Here is a 22796-nt window from a genome sequence, read left to right as displayed (position 1 = left end):
TTAGCCAATATCTACTGAACACCTGATGTACAAGGCTCTGCTGAGACAAAGACAGATCCCTGAAAGTTTAGTCGTTCGGGAAAATAGACATATCTGAGTTATTAAATAAAATCTAGCAGATTTCTAGTACAAGAGGAAATCTGAGACCAGTGAAACCAACTGTACCCTCTTCCTGGCCCCTGAGCCAAATTTCTAAGGAGCTGGCCCTTGAAATTCTTATTATTGCCTTGCTAGCATTGGAGTGGAGGATAACACTAATCCCAGGATCTAAGCAAAACTCCAGCCAGTTCGGGTACTGATGGAAGACAGAGATCCTGAGCAGAGAGGATGCCCACACCCACCAACGTAGAACCCACTAAGGTGCCAGGATACAAGATGAAAACAAGTGTCCATGAAGTCAGAAACACACCACAACAGGTATCTGTGTAGGGCTGCCACCTCACCTCAGAGAGCTTGCCACCCTGAGCCAGGTGGAAGACTAAGGAAATAAATGAGCAGGCACAGGGCACAAACCTGTAAACCCAGCTACTCAGAAGACAGGCAGGAGAATCTTAGTGTGCCTGTTTTGAAAGTCTTTTTTTTTTTTTTTTTTCCCGAGACAGGGTTTCTCCGTAGCTTTTTGGTTCCTGTCCTGGAACTAGCTCTTGTAGACCAGGCTGGCCTCGAACTCACAGAGATCTGCCTGCCTCTGCCTCCCGAGTGCTGGGATTAAAGGCATGCGCCACCACTGCCCGGCTTGAAAGTCTTTTTTTTAAGGGACTGGAGGAATGTGATAGTTTGAATGTAACTGCCCCCCATTATCTCATAGGAAGTGGCACTATTAGGAGGTGTGACTTAGCTGGAGTGGGTATTGCCTTGTTGGAGGAAGTGTGTCCCCATGGCAGTGGCTTTGAGATTTCCTATGCTCAGGATACTGCCCAGTGTCTCAGGAGATGTAAGTCTCTTAGCTACTACTCCAGCCCCACGTCTGTCTGCATACCACCATGCTCCCCACCATGATGATAATGGATTGAACCTCTGAAACTGTAAGTGTGCCATCTCAATTAAAAGTTTTCTTTATAAGAGTTGCCATTGTCACTGTGTCTCTTCAGAACAATAAAAGCCCTAACTAAGACAGGCATTGTGCTTGCTTGGCATGTGCATATGACTAAGTTCAATCCCCAGGACCACAATAAAATAGGAGGGGCAGGCAGCCTAAACGCATTAGCACCATGGTGTTTGCTGGAACCTCGGGAGTGGGATCTTTGAAGCAGGTTAGGAAACCTACGAATGCCACCCTCTGACTTTGACCTTCATTTTTTTTCTTGAAGCAGGTGCCTAAGACCCACATTCCAGGCGGTACCCTCCTACGCCTAAAAGAAAGGAGCATCCTTATCTCTGAAGACACAAGGACATGAAAGATTCTACAAAGACTAGCCCATCTAACTTCCCTTCTGTTATGTCTTTATCATCATAGCCCCTTCGTCTATTCATACCTTCCCATGACTGGTCATGTCTTCATCAAAACCATCACTAATACTAGTCACTATACAGAATTACCCATTTCTTTAGCTGTTTCCTTATAAAGCTTTTCCTTTCCACACTTCATATAACTTATATTTAGAAGTTTGTGTTTTCTTTTGTTGATCCATCTTTGGTTTAGGAGGCATCATTTCTTTGCCCCCGCAAGGCACGTGTAAGACCTACTGAAAGTCCCCTTTAAGTAGCTAATGATGGAGAGGTGGCTTTTTCTACTCTGGCCATTTCCCGGGTGAGCTTCTTCCTCCCTGACCACCTCCATTCTCTACCTACAGTCCAACCCAGCAAGCCTGGAGAAAATCCAGCCCAACCCCATCCCCACCCCCAGCTTTTGAGACATTTGAATAGCAGCTCAAACATTCTGGGTCTACCCCACCTCTCAGTGCCAGAGAAGACTTATGATGCCTAGGGGAAAAATTGTCTAGAAAGAACACAGCAGAAACTCTACAGTTAGAGAGCAATCAAAGGCGTGAGTCCATACCCGCTTTGGAACAATAAGCAAAGACTTGAACTTTAAAACTGTAAGTTTGCAGTAGAATTCTGGGACAGTGTTATCTATGAAATGGCAACAAGCTAAGCCAAGCTTTCCTCTTCCACACTGGAAGAAGAGAAAGTTATGCTATTTTTGATACTAACAATACTAAGGAAAGAGTAAGAGCTTCTTAAATTTAAAGATTACCAAGGGAGGAATGATGACACTGTAACAATTCTAAAGTGTGGCACTCGGAATAATCAGCTGCTGATCAAAGCCCATGTACTTGGTTTCTTTGCTCTGGTGATACTTACCGATGTGATACCAGCCACATAAAGAAAACTGAATATGGCCAAGCATGGGTGAAGAACAACTCTCCCATGGGCTGAAATCCCACAGTGCTTCAGCAGTGAACAGCAATGGTGAGAGACCAAGAGAGCAAAGGTTCACAGGGGTGGAGGTGGGAGACAAGCCAACACTCTTCTAGAAAGGTTCAGGGGAGGAAGCTCAGTGAAGGTGAAGGGTGAAATTGACTTTCCACAAGGACACCCATGGGTTTTACATCTCAGCATGCTGGTGGCTGACTGAAGCCCTGTCCATGCATGCAAGGACATGGGTGCTGATGAACTACAGCCCTGTACCAAGTCAAGGCAACTGATGGGTTTGGGATGCTGGGCTGGCCACTGAGCAGTGGGGTTTCTGTGCAGGTGGAGCTCATCCCCTGGCAAAGAGGATCTCTGTCCCTGTTGGCTGTAGATGAGGTAAGTTTCTTCCACAGTGCTGCCCAAGGTGAGCAGAGAGCGCCTCTCCAAGAGTGGCAAGTCAGAGAAGGAGAAAAGGTAAAGGGGCTTCCATGAGCAATTAAAGCAAATGACCCACCCTCATCTGCTGCCTGGTGAAAGAAACCATTACTGGGAGAAACAAGAAAAAGATCAGCAAGGTTAGCATTTTGAAGAGTTTGACAGTTGCAGAATAGTTGCACAAATAGGGGGAACTGGTGTATATACCCTAAGTCAGTCCCCTGCAGTAGCATGGTACAGAGCCTTGGTGCATTTGTCAAAATTAGAAGCCTATGTTAGTAGATTATTATTAACTAATTGGCCAATGTTTCTTGGCCTTTGTTTGCCTAGATCATTCAATAGTTCACCATAATGTTGCAGGGTGGATAAGGGTCCCTCAGAGGCACACATCTTAAAGTCTTAGCCCCAAGGCAATGCTACCGGGAAATGGTGGAACCTTTAGAAGGTAAAACCCAGCAAGAAGTCCTTAGGTCATTTGGGGTGAGCTCTCCAGGGGTCTGGGGACCCCAGCCTATTCTACTTCTCCTCTCTTTTGCCTTTCTTGCCATGAGATGAACCATTTGCTTTACCCTTGCATTGCCATCTGGCATATCCAGTAGAAATCCAAAGAATCTGCATGCCCACACTTAAACTGGCACCTCCAAAGCTCCTCTTCATAATCATATTAGGCACATTGTTCAAAGGTGGAAAGCTGTATGAAGCAGGGACATCTAATACTCTATGGACAATCCTCAGCTTGTATTGTGAGATGCTTTTCTCATTATTAGACAGGGTGGATCATTTGATCACAGTGTTAATGCACAGTTCCTATTGTCTTCTGTCTCACACTCTATTCAGCATTGTCTCCCAAAACTACCTCAACTGGTTGCTTGTTTCCCCAAGTCCCTCGTGAATTTAGGGCTGTATAAATAACACACTCAAATCCAATTGTTTGGAAGCTGGGGCTCTGACTCCATTCTCCCAATGTTTTTCCTTTATGAGTATAATTGGTCATGGTGCTTTAGACCCATAGCAAGCCAGCATGTCATAGAGAAAGCACAAGATAGGGCTCGTGGTCAAGGAGTAAAACAGAGTGGCGAGATAAGATCCATGGGAGAAATGCCCTCAGTGGCCCAAAGACCTATTACTAGGTCCCATCTATTAAAGCACACAGCATGCCCCAGTGGCGCCAAGCTAGGGACCGGGCCTTTAACACTTGGGGCTCGGGTTAACCTTTCAGAGCCAAACTCTAGTGCTCACCCATGATGGTGTTAGGGTGAAGTAGAGAGAAGCCCCTCACTAGGTTCTTGAGGGTGATGCCTCAGGTTTCCCAGCCTCCAGAACTGTGATAAAAATACATTTCTGTTTTCTAAAGTCACCAGCCTCAGAGATTTTCTACGGTAGACTACACAGGTTAAGACATAAATTTGTTGAGAAATGAATTGGAATGAACTGTCCCGTCTTTAGAGCAAACAATGCCTGCTTCATTCCTACAGAGGAAGAAGCCCATTCGATGAAATGCAACTCGTACTTACAAGGCAAGCAATTCTTTGTTGTTGTTTCTGGGTTTTGGACAGGGTCTTATATAGTCTAAGCTGGCCTCTTGAAAAGTTACCCTGTTGCTAAGGCTGACCTTGAATCTGACCCTGCCTCTATCTCCCGAGAGCTGGGATTAGAGGCCTGTGCCTCCTCACCCTTATGAATGTGATGTACAACTGGTGAGATGGCTCCACAGTGAAGAGATCTTGCAGCCCTAGCCTGACAGCCCGAGTGTGACCCTCCCAACTCACAGAAGGGTGGGAGGAAAGAACCGAGCCCACAGCGGTCCTCTGACTTGCACGTGTGTGCATTGGCATGCCCCCCCAGCTTCACGCACACTCACTAGATACCAATGAGGGAAATCTTAAAAAAATAAAAGTGCAGTGATGAAGACTGTGTGAAGGTTCCTGTTAAGGCCACATTTTCTGGGGACACCCTGACTGCATTGCCATTAAATCAAAAGATGGCATGTGCCAGCCAGCACCTCTATTTTATCACTTTGGAGGTGGCAGGAATTACAAGACAAGAAGGAAAATAAATCTGGAATGAAAAACCTTATTGTTCGATAGCATCCGTTGCTGTGCCTATAATTAAACATTGCTTGTAGAAGACAATGTTCGGGTCTCCAGTCAATGAGCATCACCTTGTACCTGGCATCATTTTAAAGGCTCGGTAGGATGAGAGGGACTGGGAAATGTGCATGAGAAGGAGAAAAGTCCAGAAAAGCCAAGTGGGGGCTCAAGTTTTCGCCAAATTCGTTATTTGAGAATTTGAAAAAAATAGAAAGCCCCCTTTCCAGTTTCCTTCAGGCTGTCAATCAAATGCTACTTTACCATAAAGGCTTCTTCAGACTATGATGCCCCAAACGGTGCTCTCTCTGCCCTGCTCTTCGGCTCTATTTCACTCTGTGAAAGCATCACTGACACAGAAATCTTTTAACTGTTGATTGTGCTGTCTGGTAGCCCCCGTCCCCCCACCGAACACAGAAGAGGCAAGCTCTGTTTGTCTGTGCGCGCTGAGACAACCCAGAGAAGATAAAGGCTGGGAAACCATCACCGGAGGGCAGGGACTCCTGCTGTGAGGGCAGAGCAGTCTAGGGTGTGCCTAGGGCACTGGGACCCGGGTGAGATTTGGGTGGCACAGTATAGAAGAAGCCAGACACACTTGTGGGGGGCCTTGTAACCAGAGCTGGGAGATTTAGAACTTAATCTAGAGACCTTCTGGGAAACATTCTGAAAAAGAGAAGTGCTATTATCTTTCAGGCATTCACACTGTACAGAAGCTGAGCTGTGATGGGGAGGGAACATGTATAAGACCAGTGTTCAGGAGAGCCACATACTAACAGTGGGCAAGGAACGAAATTTGGAATATGCTCTCACGAGCATGCCTCTGTGTGTGTGTGTGTGTGTGTGTGTGTGTGTGTGTGTGTGATATCATAATGGCATTCTAGTCAAAGATGAACACCGTCCACCACCCACAATCCACAGTGGTCCTACAACACTGGAGCCAACACATTTCCTCTGCTTAGTGGCACTGCGGCTGTCATAAAGTCAGAGTGATGTTGATGGCGGTGGGCCTCCTGGGACTCATGAGCGCTGACCACACACAGCTACATGCAGTACATAATTCTTAATGGTAACAGATGATTGCGGCTGCTTTGAGTATCTGTCTCACTACGGTCTTTATCGCTGCTCTAGAATGCAGTCCTACTCTCTGAAAGGGTTTTCTGGAAGACGGTGATCTGTCACTCCCATGAAGCCTCATACATCTTGTGTTTACCCTGTCTCTTGATGGTGTCAAGGGGCGGTGCCCAGAGACTGGCCTGTGCTATCCAGCCTTATGGTAAGTGCCCTCTAGATGTTTATAGTGTTTCCTGGTCATTAAGGGTCACATGATGGAGAGAGGGAAGTATGATAAGAAAGAGGGAGAGGAAAAGGGAGGAGTTACTAAAGTTTGGAGGTTAAGTGATTGGAAGCATTATGCTGCCATTTTTGAGATCTTAAAAGCTAGGAAAGAATACATTCTGTGTTCACTTTTGAAAATAAGCATGCAAGGAAAAAAACTCAAGAGCGAGCGTTAGATAGCTCAGCTTGGCGTGTCTGTGACACATCCAAATGAAGATGTCCAAAAGCCGATTGAAAACACCAGTCTCCAGTTGAGGGGAGCAGCTAGGATGAAGATATAAATTGAGAGATGTCAGCTCATAGATATGAAACCACAGGAATGAATGAAGTCACTTGGGCCTGAATATAGCCAAAGAGGCCCCAGCCCCAAGCCTTGGAGTCTTGTACCCTTGAGCAAGGCACAGGAAACAGCAGCATCCAAAGAAAAAGGGGGTGGGGCAAAGAAAGGGATCCTGAGTCTTAGAAGCCAAGCGCAGTTCCTATCTCAGAGTGAAGAGAGCGATTGAATGAATGGAAGGTTGTAGAGACGCTTGGTACGATGGAGGCAGAAAGCAACAGCCCTGGGATTCCTAAACAAATATTATCCATGAGTTGATATTAAAATAAAAATCAGTGGAGCAGTGTGATGAGATTGAGAGAACAGAAGATGGGGCTGTAGATAGGGCAATGCACAGAACGGCAGCAGCTGGAGAAGCCTCTGTGGTACAGGGAGCCTTTGTAAGACAGGGGCTTAAGTATTTTTAGATGATGAGTGGAATGAGCTACTAGGGGGACAGATGATGGCTGAAGAGAGGGAAGGGAAAGCTAAGAAGGCTCCTAAACAGTCAAGAAGACCTTAGAGCAAATGAACAGGGGACAGAAAATCGCCTTCACCGAAAGCCAGTGCACTCCCCAGAGGAGCCCATGGAGCATGAAGCTGCAGATGCAGGTAGTTTGGCAGGTTGGGTGGGGGGTATAAACAGGCATCTTGATCATTTGTTTGCTTCCTTTCCTTAAGGTAAATGAGATGTTAGAAGCCCCAGAGGGAAATGTCAAACTGCTATGTTGACATTTGGAAGCTAGGATGGAGGCAGGAGGTGTAGGGTCTGCTGCCCACTGCACAGTTACAACTCTTCACTTACGAGGGATGGAGTTGGTGGCTTGCATGGGAACAGGTGTGACATCATTTGTTATTAGATGTGCATGTGGGGACTTAAAGGTGCACTTTGTTATGAAAACGGCATGCCCCCAAGTGGAAGGATTTGTGGGTGTGCATGAGCCCTGTACAGAGTAGTAGACTCTGTATTTTCCGCCTTCTGCTTGGATTGCTTTCTCATAAACATTTGAACACCACATTATTGTTGCCCGTGTACACATTTTATTTTCTTCATTTTTCTCTCTTAATAAGCACTGTTGTGAAGCCTGGATTGTCTTGAACACCCCAGGATGCCAAGGAGAGCTATAGACATGGAGTGGAACCAGCCCAAGACAGGCAAGCGTAATGCAATCAACAAAACTGGAAGGGTGGAGCCATATAAGCCCTTTGACACCAGACATGGACTACGGGATTTGAGGTTTGGCATGGTGGGTTTTGGTCTAGTATTTCTTCACTAGGATCCCTTTCATCCCTATTTAAATGGTCATGTATATTTTATGCTATTGTATATTAGAAGTATGTAATTTGCTTTTTGATTTTACAGGGATTATAGTTAAGAGATTGCCTCAAGTCTCAGAAGAGACTTGGATTTTGAACATTTTAACAGTATTAAGACTGTGAAACACTGTGGAGACTTTTTTTTAAGTCAAACTATTTTTATTGCAGATGATTCTATATATAAAATATCCTAAGTATTCCATAAAAATAACTGATAAATACATTCATCAAAGTGGCAGAATAAAAATTAATACATAAAATCTGTTCCCTTCATATATACACATACACACCAAGAAAGATATCAGGTAAACATCTGAAACTATAAACAAACTTCCAATTAAATGCTTTTTTCTGTGAGTTGCCTTGATTATGGTGTCTCTACATAGCAATAGAAAAACAGCTAAGACATGGCTATTCCTTAATTTTACCGAAGAAGCAGAGAGCAGACACTGTGTATCAAATAGTTGATGGTTTTGGCATTGTTCTTGCCATTTTCAATTTTTTAAATTGTTTCATATAGAGTAATTATAATATACAACCCAAGCAAAAGAGCACTGGACCACCATTTATAGCATGACTCCAAATCCCAGCCTTCAAGCCACTGGTTTTAAAATAAACTGTTGACATTACTATCATGGGTAGAAGATCTCTATATACGGAAATCCAGCCAAGTGCAACTTCCCACCGCATCATGGCTCTGGTTCCTCCCCAGCGCATTATCTTCATGATCCATCCCAGTTAGTGTGCCCTTCTCCATGTGTCCATATAGTCCAGAGAGACCTGGGCTCTCAGTACCCAAGGTAAGATTCCTCTTCATAGCTTAGTTGCAGTCAGAAAAAGAAAAAAAGTTACAAACTGGCGAACAATCTAAATTAATCTAAATACTATTAAGCATGCTTGCACTAAGCATCATCTTCTTTTATTCTAAAATAATCTTCCACATATGTCATTTTCTATAGCTTAAATATAAATACAAATTGTTTCCTTTTCTGTCTCTTGAATCTCAATTGGTATTTAGCTAGGCAGAGGGTGATGGTGAGTGTTGGAATTGGATTTTTATATGTATATATTCATCTAGAAGCTTGGCTGTTGAGGTGTAGGCACAGGGTAAACTATGGACTCCATGGTAAAATGTAAAGGATAACACAGAAGTTTTGCACTAAGATGCACAAGCTCCGGAGGGCTTATGGGCAATACTGTCTTTCTTCCCTTCCTTCCTTCCTTCCTTCCTTCCTTCCTTCCTTCCTTCCTTCCTTCCTTCCTTCCTTCCCATCGCTTCACTTTCATACCCACACAGCACCACAAGTCTCACTAACATCAGAAACCACCTATGAATTTTAGTATCTTCATGAGCCACAAACGACCTCCAGACATTCTGGAACACCTCTGTGCCTGCCCATGACCTTGGCTGGGTTTTCCAGTTGTCCTCCTTAGCAGCTTGTTTTCCTCATAAGTCAGTCTTGCGGCCTTCTAGACTGTGGCATGATCCTCAACGAACCCAGTGGCTGTTGCTCTGCTTCCCTGATCTTTCAGCTTTCACCCCTAATATCTTACTCTGGGTTTTTTAGACTTATTAGGATCACGCTACACTAGACCTTGCTTTCTGAGTACTACCTTGCCTCAATGTCACATGGCTTTGCTGAGCAGACAGGCAGAAATGTCCATTCAGCCTATATGAAATGACAGACCAAAGAAAATGGTCCTGTCCAAGTGCATCTTGGGAACCAATGAGTTTATGGAGTTCCTTATAGGAACAGGGTTTCTTCAAGGGCATCTGAAGCACTGAAAAATCCCACTTCAGTATGACTGAGCATCCAGGAAAGCTGCTTGACTGAAGAGCTCCGTGCTTCACAGCCAGCTCTCCATCTGCTACACCCTGTGGTGTCCCTAGAGCCTGTGAAACTGGGACAGTACGTCAACTAAGAGTCTAGTCTCCCTCCTCCTTCCACAAGGTAATAGTAACAGTCTTCTTATTATCACTGCACCCTGGCCATCACTGCTGATTTGCCTATTCTGTTCCCAGGGCTGTGGGCCAAGGTATTCTGTAGGTCACCATAGCAACTCTGCTTCCTGATGACAGCTGGTCATGTTAGGCCTGAAGGAAACAACTTTACCACAGCAGTTGGCAAGGAACGTGATGGCTAGAGGTTCCAAAGGGTATGTGTGCAGAGGGAAAAGGGGAAATTGAATTTATCAGGGTGTGCTATATGCAAATGTGGAAATGGTATGCTGAATTCCATCAATATGTGTAATTAATATATGTCAATAAAAAACATGTATTTTGCTGGGCACTGTGGTGAACATCTGTAATCCAGGCACTTAGGAGACTCAAGTGGGGTATATCATTATAAATAATCCAGTGGTTGGAAAGATTCAAGACAATTTTGAAAGTATCAGGTCCAAAAGGCTGAGTGAGGAGCAAAGGAAAGATGAATCCCAATATTTGAAATTTGTTCATGTTTCTTAACTTGAGTATAATAAAGAAGTTAAATGGAAAGCATACAAATAAAGCACAAAATAAATCAGGGATATGGCATTACCTTTGCAGGGCATTACTCCCAACCAATCAGAGCACGCAGCCTCTGGATTCAAGAATGTACCCCCTTCCTACAATATTACCCAATCAGGAATGTATGGGTTTGATGTTTTTCAAAGCCCAATTTCAACACACAGTGAACCTTATCAAAGACACATAGTTGTGTATAAAGCAGAGAGCTAGGAGGAGCTACTCCGTAAGGAGGGGTTGCGGGACCTCATACCAGCACAATGGGCTCCATTGTGCTGCATCCTCTGCAGAGTCCTTCAGACCTAGTGAGCAGGGTCCTTTTTCTTATATATAAAAAAGGTTTTTCCTTTTGTTTCTTATGATCGCCAAAGACTAGGAAAAAAATCATGCTCTTTGGAAATAAGCTCCATGAGACGAGGTTAAAGGGGTCTCGAGGAGGAAGTCTTGGGTGATGGAGTCAGTGTTCCAAGAACAGATTCCTCTCGGGTGCTGGAGGTGGCTCATCTGACCCTAGAGTAATCAGTGCTCTCTTCCCTTCATGCCTCTTTGCACCACAAAAGCTGACCGCACACCGATAAGAACAAAGAAAAGATAAGCCAAGGTGCCAGTGAGAACAGAGCTGTTCTGAACTTAGAAATCTATCGGTTCACCTAGGGAAAGAAAAGGAGAGGGAGGAGAGACAAAGATTTTGCCAACTGAGTCAATATGTAAGGGGAAAAAAGTCCCTGATCAGCTCCTAGAAACTATTTTATACCAGAATGGTATGCACAGTGGTACCCACAGCGATGTGCACAGTGGTATATACAGTGATCTATACACAGAGCTATACACAGTGATATATACACAGTGACATGCACAGCAGCAAACACAGTAGTGGGCACAGCGGCACACACAGCAGTATGCACAGTGACACACACAGCGGTACACACAGTGGCACACACAGCGGTATACACAGTGGCACACACAGTGGCACACACAGCAGTAAGCACAGTGGCATATACAACAGTAAGCACAGTGGTATACACGGTGGTAAACACAGTTGTGTACACAGTGGTATACACAGTGGTATGCATAGTGTATACAGAATAGTATACACAGTGGCACACAGAGTAGTACACAGTGGTTTATAGACACAGAGGTATACACAGTGACATACATAGTGGTACACACAATGGTATGTATAGTGTGTACAGAATGGTATACACAGTGGCACACAGAGTGGTATACACCGTGGTTTATATGCACAGTGACATACACAATGAAGATCTGAATGTTAACATGGGGCCCCACATCTCCTTATCATAGGGATGTATCTCCCAGTTCTCTGCCTACATGTACTGTACAGATATATCATTTAAATTTTTAAAATTATTTGATGCATGTAAGAGTTTGCCCGCATGTTTGTCTCTGTACCACATGCAAGCCTGTTGCCCAACGAGGCGGGAAGAGGATTTTGGATCCCACAGAACTGGAGCTACAGATAGTTGTAGACCACTATGTGGGTGCTGGGAACCAAACCCAGGTCCTCTACTGAGCAGTCAAAGCTCTGGACCATCTCTTCGGCCTTAGATAGACACTCTCGATAAGAAGGAAAGGGAGAGCTGTCAGCAAGTGTCTGGCATTATTCATATATACTGCTTTGGTGGGTATCAAGTGACATATTTGCAGGAGTGCTAAGAAATGTTTCCCCACTTTTGACTCTCTTTTTGAAAAGTGAACGTATAGGAAATCCCAGGAGGTGGCTTGTATGGATTGTCATCTGATAAGGTAAAACCAGGAGCCCAGAAGCTTGCACAAGGGGTTGGGGCATGCCTTCTGCTACGGAGGGCTTTGGGGTGAGAGTCCTAGAAGACTATGAATGTACGTAGGGCTGGGGAAAGAGAAGGGCATTAAGCGAATGTTGCAATTGTACCGATATTCATGGTTTTCAGCAGGCAAGTGGCTTCAACCAGACTGCAGGGTCAGGGCACCTTTCCCTTCCTGTGTTCCTATAATTCCCATGTCTATTTTTATCATATCTCAATGTTAGCTGTTATACTCCATTTGTCTTAGTGTGTGTTTTCCACAAAGCAAAGTCAGCAATAAGGTAGTACATATGGGTGGTGACCTGCAAGAAAAAGAGAGAGGTTTAGAGAAAAGGAAAAAACCAGAACAGAAACACAAACACGGTAAGGAGACAGGGGCAGGCTAATTATACCAATTTTAAATCATAAACAATACTCTTCTAGAAAGTTCTACTAACAAGATGGCTACTGGACCCTTTGTGTACCTCCTCCTACCTAATAGACTGATGTCAGGGTATATGTTGAGGTGTATTCTGGCTGCACCTACACATACCTACCAAACGCTAACACAGAGAAAGGGATTTATACTAAAGTTTCACACTTGAGATCAAAGTGAATTTGTATGAATCTCTGTCTACTGCAACATAGCAGACATCAGAGCTGAGCCATGGACAGCTGTGTTACCCCACCAGAGTACATCAATACGTATTCACAGCTATAAGTAAGATATTGGTCATCAAGCCTGTTGCATTCTGGGTATTTCTTGACAGAGGCATTTATCCCTTCATTTATTCATCCCTTCCTTAGTTCTGATCTGAATGTTTATTATCCACGCAACACTGTTTAAGGTACTGGGGGGATTCCACACTAAACAAATCACACACACACACACACACACACACACACACACACACCACAGAAAGCCACAAATGAAACCTACTTTGTTTTGTATGTCTCCCTGAGATAAATACAAGGGAGACAGATAAAGTGGAGGGATGGGGGCGGGGCTGTAAGGGCGCTCTAGGAAGGCAGGAGATGAGCACAAGAGACCTGGCTTTTCATCAAGCTTGAATCTATTTAACTCAGAAAATTACCCCCATCTGGCTGCCTCTCAGAAAACCAATAAACAAGTTTATAGAAAAGTATAACTCTTTCGGTATTGTCTCATTTCAAGATATTGCCTTGTATTGGGGCAGATTCTGCCCATAGGAATTGGTCTAATCCCCAGTACAAATCCAAGGTGCAGATGTTCCAAGAAGAGCCGAGAGGCTTGGCACATCTGTGTCTTCAGCCACCTGAGCAATTTCTTTTTCTTTTTTTTTTTTTTTTTCAAATTAAGAATTTCAGCTTCGAGTACAGTGTAGTGTTCTCTTATCAAAGACCACTGCTCCAAAATAAAATATAAAAGTAATGCATCTCAATGAATTATCAAGAGACTTCAGGCTTCCATCCTATTCTTAGGTCTGACCTGGCTGCAGGTTTCAGGCTCTGGTGAAAGTCACAGTTTAGATGGAGCTTGCAGTCAACAGGGTAAATGAGAGTGAATGAGACAAAAGCTTGCTCTTCCTTCTATAATTGGCACTCAACAAAGTAGATACAAAACATCAGAGAAAACAAAGATTGACAACTGATTTTCTCCAAGGTACTAGAATATATGAAAAAGCTTAAAGAACAGGTAGACATTTGCAAAGTCAGCTCATGAGGATGGGTTCTGCCATGTGGGAAGATAAAATAGACCTGGGATAGATGGACAACAGGGAGGGCAGCTGTCCGACTGAGATGCTTTCTTCACAGAGGAATTGGGTAGGACATGTGCCCCTCTGTAGCAGCAGGCTGCTTGTTCATTCTGGCCCATGAGAACCAAAATAATCACACGGAAACTGTATTAATTAAATCACTGTTTGGCCCATTAGCACTAGTTTCTTATTGGTTAACTCTTATATTAATTTAATTCATTTCTATTAATCTGTATATCACCACGAGGTTGTGGCCTACCAGCAAAGTTTCAGCACATCTGTCTCCAGCAGTGGCTCCATGGCGTCTCCCTCACTCTGCCCTTTTTTCCCAGCATTCAGCCTAGTTTTCCCTGCCTACATAAGTTCTGCCTTGCTATATAGGTCCAAAGCAGTTTCTTTATTCATTAATGGTAATCACAGCACACAGATGGGACTCCCACATCATCCCTCCTGCTCACAACCCAGCCTGCAGAGTGCTGAGAGTACACGCATGGTCCTCCGTGCCCAGCTCTAGGTTGTGTCTTGATAATTTTGAGGTGTCTAGCATTCTTTCACCAAACAGCAGCTAGACACCTGGTGTGCAACAGGCACTGGTTGCAGGGGACGCCATATTGGGACCCGGTGTAACGTTTTAGCCAAGGAAGACCAGCTGCCAGAAGCTGTGAGGGAGTCTCCTTTAGCACCATAGCCCACTCTGGTTTCTGTTCCATTCCTCTGCTCCTTTGCAGGGAAATACATTTTCCCAAAATTCTCTCCATGTTTCATAAAACACATTACAAAATATTTTTGAAAAAAATTTCAAAGGTAAAGAAAATGATACTATAAACAGCCTCCAAATTTTCAATCCTTAGGCTTAACAGATGCTAACACTTAACTAAATTTGTTTAAAATTAAAAAAGAATCCTAAAATATAACCTATAAAGCTGAGTCCCATTTGGGCTTCCTAATCCTATTAGCCTCTCGTTCACCATCACTTCTTCCTGGAATTAGATATAGTTCACTCCCATGCACATAGCCACAGCTTTGTATTCTTGTATTTTACTGCATGTTTGTCTAATTCAGCTTTCCAGCCAATGTACTTAATTAATTAAGAGATTCTTGTTTTATGTTGCTTAAATTTTGACCACCAAGCTTTTCACTTCCAAGATCTTCATATCTGCTGCATTTTCATGGCAACCATTTTGATGTTCACCATGTGTTAAAGTTTGTTTTCTCAGGGCAGGTGCATGGGGCAGCTTTCCATTAAGGTGTCAACCTCCTTCAGGTGTGTGATGACTTCTGGATATCTACATATGATCATCGTGTGACTATGGAATCTGCTGTTCAGGGAGGGTCTGGTGACTCTTCCCACATAGTAAGTGGCTTTTGTCCCGGGAGATTAATATACACACTAGATACTCACTGTCCCAGGGATTCCTAGAGAAGATTATGTCGTGCTCACTGCCTGACCCAAAGTTCTGTATACTGAGTGCAGGATGCTGGAGGGTCACCTCACCTTACTGTTCTCTTGTACCACAAGACTCCTGTTTCTGCAAGTATGGAACCCTCACATAAGCACCTTTTACTTACAGAAACTGAAATCTACTTTTTTTCATGCTCATTTTCAACCAAAAATGTGGTTTACATGAAAAGAATATCCATTTGTTTTTGTTTTACAGACTGTTGTGAATGTGTATGGTATCCTTTATGTACTGTGTATGTAGACTGAAGCAAGTGGGGACAGGAAAAAGTATGTTTGTTCTGTCATCTTGAATCACAATCAGTTTTAAATGGTCCCTCAGAACTCTCCCATTAAAGTCAAAGGCATTTTTCTGTTGAATAATTTTAGTCTTCTCTGTGTGTGTGTATGTATGTATGTATGTATTAATGCTATATAATATTATTCATTGGGAGATATGAACAAATGTGTACACCCAAGATATGAAGTCAATGACCCAAAATAAGAACACCTTAAAGTCCAATTTAGTGAGTCAGTGAGACCGGAGTTACTTAGAGGAATATAAAGGTTACTTACAGGAACAGGAACAACTCAAAGGTAGCGGCATCACTGAAAGCTGTGGCAGCTCGGAAGGCCAGAGGATTTAGAGAGCTGAACAATCTTCAGGGTTCCTAGAAGTTGTAGAGTGCCTTCCAGGTAGCTTCACTGATCTGAGTCTCCACAGTGGTTCTTAGGGTTCATAGAGCCTTGAATATGGAGGAGTAAGCTTCATGAACTGTTGTGGAATATTTCTTTACACAGTGTGAATATATGTCACTATGATTGCTTTAATAAAGAAGCTCACACACACACGGGGGGGGGGGATGAAAAGGGAGAGAACACTAAGCCTACAAGTACATACCACCATACCTGATGTTAGATGTCCTTCTGTATATGTGTTGCTTTTATTGGTTAATGAATAAAGCTGCTTTGACTTATGGCAGGGCAGAATATAGCCAGGCTGGAAGGGATACATGGAGAGAGTAGGCAGCGTCAAGAAGATGCCAAGTAACTACCAAAGGAGACAGACGCCAGGCACGAACCTTATTGGTAGGCCACAGCCTCAAGGTGATACACAGATTAATAGAAATGGATTAATTTAAGATATAAGACTTAACCAGGGATATACTTGAGCTATTGGCCAAACAGTGTTGTAATGAAAATAGTTTCTGTGTGATTATTAAGGTCTGGGCAGCCAGGAAACCAAGGTGCAGTCTCCTTTACACGTACCCAACCTTTAATTGTTTTAAGGCTTGAACTCGGATGCTCTTGATTGCCAGTCAAATGCTTTTCCCACGGATCTCTTCTCCCCGGCACCCACAGTAAAATAAGGATGCTCCCAGTAGCCACAGTGTTGTCTGTAGGAACAACTACTTCTACATACAGCTTAGACTATGAAGAGACATTTTACTGAGGCTGCATGAGACAGAATCTCTGTTCAAAGGGCTTGCTTAAAATTGCACGAAGACCTCATTTAAAAGTACAGCACATGAACTGAGCAGATCCTGATGGCACGGGCCTGTAATCACAGTTGAGGTAGGATTTTAGAATTCAAGGCTTGCCTGGGCTACGGAAGGAACTTAAAACTTCTCTGGGATCCTTAGTGAGACTCATTCTCAAACAAATAACAAAACCAGACAATCCAGGATGTAGCTCAGTGGTAGAGCACTTCCCTAGCAGGTACCAGGCCCAGGTTCAAACCTTAGATTTTCCAAACAAAATAGAAAGCATGAGAAGCGAAGGGTAATAAGAAGCTGTGATCCGAAGGAGCTGTGGGGAAGGGCTTTTCTGTCCAGCTCTGCCTTTAATGGGATCCTGGCTTTTAAAAATCCATTCAGTTTTTTTTCTTGCTCTCAGCCCAGGAGCAATTTAAATAACAAAGACATTTTATTGAGTCCTGAAAACAATTTAGCCTTGAACTTGCCTCAGCTCAGTCCTGTGGTTGGAAGGGAAATGGTTCTTTGACAACTTGCCAATTTTCCCTTTGTCCTTTATCTTATATTCCCGATAAGATTTGCATTGTTTGTAAATTGCCTATTCACCCTAATTTTCAACCTCCTAACAGTAGGCTTTTCCTAATCCTCTCTCTATAAATGCTACCTCTCCTTCTTAATTTGCATTTGTTCGTTTGTTCCTCTTGATTAATTTTTCTAAACCTTTGTTTACCTCATCAGTATTTTCAAAGAACCCAGTTTTTACAAGTACTTATCAACCACGCACAGTGTTCCAATCTGAGCTGTATTGCGGTTTACCTGACTGGCTCTCATTCAGTATTTACTTTGAGTGGTTTGGAAACATCTCAAGTTTGAACTCATTTCTCTTGTCTGATTCTTTTAAAGCTAGGCGTTTCCCTGTAGCTACCAACTTGACCACATCTCAGAATCTCATAGCTTTTTTAAATCCCCAGGTACCTGCTACCTTGCTTAAGACTGCCTAGCATGTACCAGGTCCTGGGTCTAAACCTTGACATTGCAAAACACAGCAGACAAAAGAGAAAGCACATGAAATGAAGAGAAACTAGAAGCTGGGATCCGAAGGAGCTGTAGGGAGTGTGCTCTATCCAGCTTTTGACATCAGTTTTATGGCTCTGACTTAATTTCTAATCCCGGCGCTTTTGCTACAAGTGTAGACGCCCACGTTTTTGGCCCTTTGCTCTTCAACCCTGCAGTTGGAACAGAAAGGCAGCTAGGTCTCTCCTGCCCTCTTTCTCTCTCCTTTGTCTCCACCACATTACACAGATCGCATCCTGCTGTTGACTTCACAGGATATCTGTTAGACCTGATCCCTGTCTTCCCAGCGCAGAGGTACCGCACCCCTGTACAGCAGTCCCCAGAAACACACCTTGTTCTCATCAGCTGCCCTGAGTGCACTGAAACCCATGAATTGGTGCTTTTTTTTTCTTTTAGATTTCAATACTCAATATTCTAAGAATGAAATGACATCAGGGAAGTAATTGCTATAGTGTAAGATGTTGAAAGGGTGAATAATCAAACTCAGATGGATTTTTTGGACGGGAAATCAGTTTACAGTTCAAACATGGGGCCTGGGTGGAGATGTATAACCAGGGGAAGAAATTAAATCACCCGAGAGTCAAGAGCAATGGTCAGAGCAGCATTAGACAGTAAAAGAAAGGAACCGGAGAGCATGTGTCCAGCAAGACAGGGTGACCAGAGGAAAGGGTCGCCTTTTGTTCATCTGACTTGGTGGATAATTGAAGCTGCAAAGTGTGTTCAGTTCAGCCTGTTGGTTTCTACTGTGTTTTCACACGGTTACTGTTACTTGGTAGCCTTACAGTTTTTACAATGTATATACCTCACGTCCATATGAAGTTGAATATATATCCACATTGTGAATGAAAGTCTTTCCAATGAGCAAGAAGATAGTCACCAGTCACTAGAATAACAGCTGTAAGTCAAGACTCAGAAAACTCTCTGCCTTATAGTCTCTACCAGTTGGACATCCTTTACTCCCTATTTTCCTACGTAGTTCAGGATGTCCTCCATCAGCCCTCTCATTCTGCATGCTGCTGCTTCAATCCAGAGGTGGGATCTAGTCTCTTTACCCTTAATGTCCATTGGAATTAATGGCTTGCTTATCCAGTAGACTCTGGTAGGTAGCTACAATGGCGGTGGATCCTGTGATTTCTGAGATTGAGGCATAAGAAATCTTGAAGTTGTGTACAGGGTCACTTGCTTAGTTCATCTTTACAAGCTACCTACCATGCTATAATAAGCCTATGCCAATGGAACAACCACACACTGCTTTGTTAGGCACCAATAGCTGCAGTCCCTGGGCCACCACCACCCTTTAAGGGAGCCTTCCGGGCCATTCACCTCAACTGGAACTTGGCTTGAGCACAGCTTTCTCCAATACCTGTGCAGAACTGTGTGATGTTCACCACATTCAAAACCAGCTGAGCCCAGTGAGTGCACAGAGGAATGAGAAATGATGATTAATTTTTATAACATGGAACTCTGAGGTAGACTTTTATAGAGCAATATATGGTTAGAGCAACCCTCTTTGTCTGAAGGACCCAAAGAAATGTCCCCATGAGAGAAGTATATCTTCCTGCATTCATTAGACGTGGATGGCCTTCTTCCAGGATAAAGTCAAAACTTGTTAGATAGGAACACTCTTTCCACCAATCTTTCTTTTTGAGCCATTATTATAGCCTTTATTAACAAAAGAGCAGCATCTTGTCCAAGTTCTTGTTTGAAGATGGACACAAGTTAATTTTCTTCCTGTTAGTCACTTCTTGATAATTATAATGATTTTTCAGATTCTGATATTACTAAACTGCTGAGTGTGTTATTCAACTTAATTGTTAGTCAACACAACCGGTGTTTATGAGCCGTCCTTTGTATATTGTGATAGAGATTGCAGGCTTACAAATGACATGGAGTTCCCCTCACAAGAAACCTGTCATTCAGAAAAGAAAACAACTCAAAACCAAGATAACACAATTCAAGGAAGAATGTGTTGCTATAATTACTTATTTCTGTGATGAAATTCCTGACAAGAAACAAGGTTTTTGTTGTAGTTGTTTGGTTTTTCAGGGTTTTGTTTTGTTTTGTTGTCTGGCTTAGCAGGAGATACAGTTTCTCAAAGTAGGGAAGTCACGGGAGCGAGAGCAGGGGCCGGCTAGTCACATTACACACATAGTCAGGAAGCAAAGTGTGAACAGGATATGAGGTCAGATTATTATACCTCAAGATCCACCCTCAGTGACACACTTCTTTCAGCAAGGCTCCAACTCGGAGATTCTACAACTTCAAACAGCACCACAGCTGAGGACTAAGTGCCCAACCACATAAAGTCTCCTAGGGGAGACTTTTCACATTTAAACCCCAATACTCTATTCCTGGCCCCTATGTGCTCATGGAAGGCCACCTTCTGATTCAAAATGTGTTAGTTAATGCCAACTTCAAAAATACCCATAATCTTTAACAGCATCAAAACTGTTCTGAAGTCCAAAGTCTCTTCTGAGACTCAAAGAATTCAACTATGAATCCTATTTAATAATAAACATACATTACACGCTTAAATATTCAATGACACAGAATAAATATTCTCTCCTAAGAGTTATGGAGGCATGAAAAGGAAAGGTCGAATCAGATCAAGACTCAAACCCAGTAGCGCTAATAGCAAATCCTGAAGCTCAGTATCTGACATCCAGGACTCATGGCAGAATCACCTGGGTTTCAAATGGCTTAGTCAGACCTGGTCCTCCAGCTCCATGACCCACAGAGCACGCAGCCTCACCTATGAGGCAGCTCCAGTCCATGTATGCAGTTTGTCACAACCAACATACCGTAGTTACAGCATCTCCTACATCCTGGGGTCTCCATTCCAACTTGAACTTCATTTTCACAGCTTCATGGAGTGACTTCTCAGGATGTCCTTGCAGATACTTTACACATTCCCTGGCCTCAAAGACTCCCAGGAAACATGGTATGAGGCCCCCTGATTCTCTCAATCTTGCATTGTTCATGCCTAAAAATTAGTCCTGCATGGACAACATTGTTAAGTTCTCTGCTAGCTTGGGGTGGAATCTGGGCCCCCTTGACCACAGCTGAAGCAGCCTCTTTGTGCTCTCCCTGGGGGAAAGCTTCCCTCATCAGTAGCTAATGAAAGTCAGGTAACCCCATCAATAGCCATCTCAGTGGGGACTTTCTCCTTTCACTGGAAAGTGAATCTGCATCTTTTTTTTTACAAGCTAGCACCTTAGTTTTACAAGTTATAGCCCTCAGGAAATCATTCTATTGTCCCAGTAGAGAGAAGGGGGTTTCTCTTGCATAATTATAGCCTGTTTTTAAAGCAAATGCTTTACCTACAACTTTAAACTTATCTTCCCTCTTTCCTTGACAAACTGCCCATTTTTATGTTTTTCTGCACTATCAAGGGCACTGTCAAAAAGGGAAATCAAGAACTACAGAATGGGAGGGAATATTTACAAATAATACAGACATGTATGTGTGTATTAAATACTTATGTAAAATTTATAAAGGACTTAGTACTTAGTAATAAAATAATTGTCCAGCCATAGGGAAAATGACAGACTACCAGACAAATAGTTACCAGACTACAAAGAAGATAGACAAATGGCTCATAAACATAGGAAGACATGCTCAACATCATTAATATAGTTGGAAATGCAAATGAAAACTCAAAGAGCTGTCACTTCAAGCACAGTGTAAGCACAAAGTAGGACAGCAGCTTGGGATCAGGGCACAGCAATGACCTGGCCTGCCCAAGACCCTGCTACCATCCCCAGAGTCATGAAATGAGAGGAGGCGTGATAATAAGTATCAGTAGAGTTCTGCACTCGGACTGGAGCACTCATAATTAAAAGGTTAAAATTGAAAAGCAGGCAGGCAGATGCTGAAGTAGCTCGATGATACAACCCAGTGGTTCTACTCTTGGGAATATGCTATAAAGAATTTCATAGCAACATTTACTGTGCAGCATACAGTAGAATCAACCAGAATGTTCATCAACTGATGAATGGAGGAACAAATTGTGGCCAATTTACACAGTGAAACATAAACCAGTTAAGAGGAATGAAGTAAGATGACATCGGACCACATTACCCAAGGTGGGAAAAGTCAGCCACAAGGGTGTTTGTTGCATGGTTCTGTTCATCTAGATGTCCAGACTTAGCAAGTCTACAGAGACAGGAAGTAGGTTGGTGGTTTCCTAGAGGTGGGAGGGTTCAGGCTTGAGAAATGAGGAAATGTTCATGTTTCTTTTAGAAGTGATGAAAATGATCTCTAATTGGTCATCATGTTGATTGCAAACCACTGAACTTTACACTTTAGGGGGGTGGATCACATGGCAAGTGGGTGACATTGCAAGAAGCTATAATGAACAAGATGATGTCCAAAGCCTAACATGTGGAGGAAACAGTGGAAATTGGTAAGGCACAGGAAGTCCATGTAGAGGCCAGCCTGGGTCATGCTGCAGACAATACATGGTACCACTGGGTGGAAGAGTTAGACAATTCACCTCAGGTAAAACTGTAGGAGATACCTTTGCATAACAGGGACCAAAGTGACCACACTACCCGAGAGCAACTTGAGTAGGCAAGATTTCTGGTTTCCCAGCTGGTTTCCCACTCCTTCATTCCCCTAGCTCTCGAAAGAGCATCCATCTGGAAAGTATTCGACCTATGAACCTTTGGCTGACGTCTTATAATCAAACCATAGCACAGTCATTTACAATTTGGTCTAGGATTGCTATAGCAAGGATGGGTTGTAGCGAAGAGGAAGGATGAGGGTGGACCAACAGAAAGCAGAGCGGGAATCTAGGTTTGCACAGAGAGGAAGGGGCAAAGACGGAGTCCCCCAAAACACTCTGTGTTTATTCTGTGAAGTGAGCCCAGGAATGCTGAGTTATTCTGGCAGAGTTTTATTGATGTTGTCTCCTTTTGTACATTGTTTGAAAGTGGG

Source organism: Chionomys nivalis, chromosome 7 (genome assembly GCF_950005125.1).
Source record: "Chionomys nivalis chromosome 7, mChiNiv1.1, whole genome shotgun sequence".
Taxonomy (NCBI): domain Eukaryota; kingdom Metazoa; phylum Chordata; class Mammalia; order Rodentia; family Cricetidae; genus Chionomys; species Chionomys nivalis.
Note: the sequence above shows the minus strand (reverse complement) of the source record.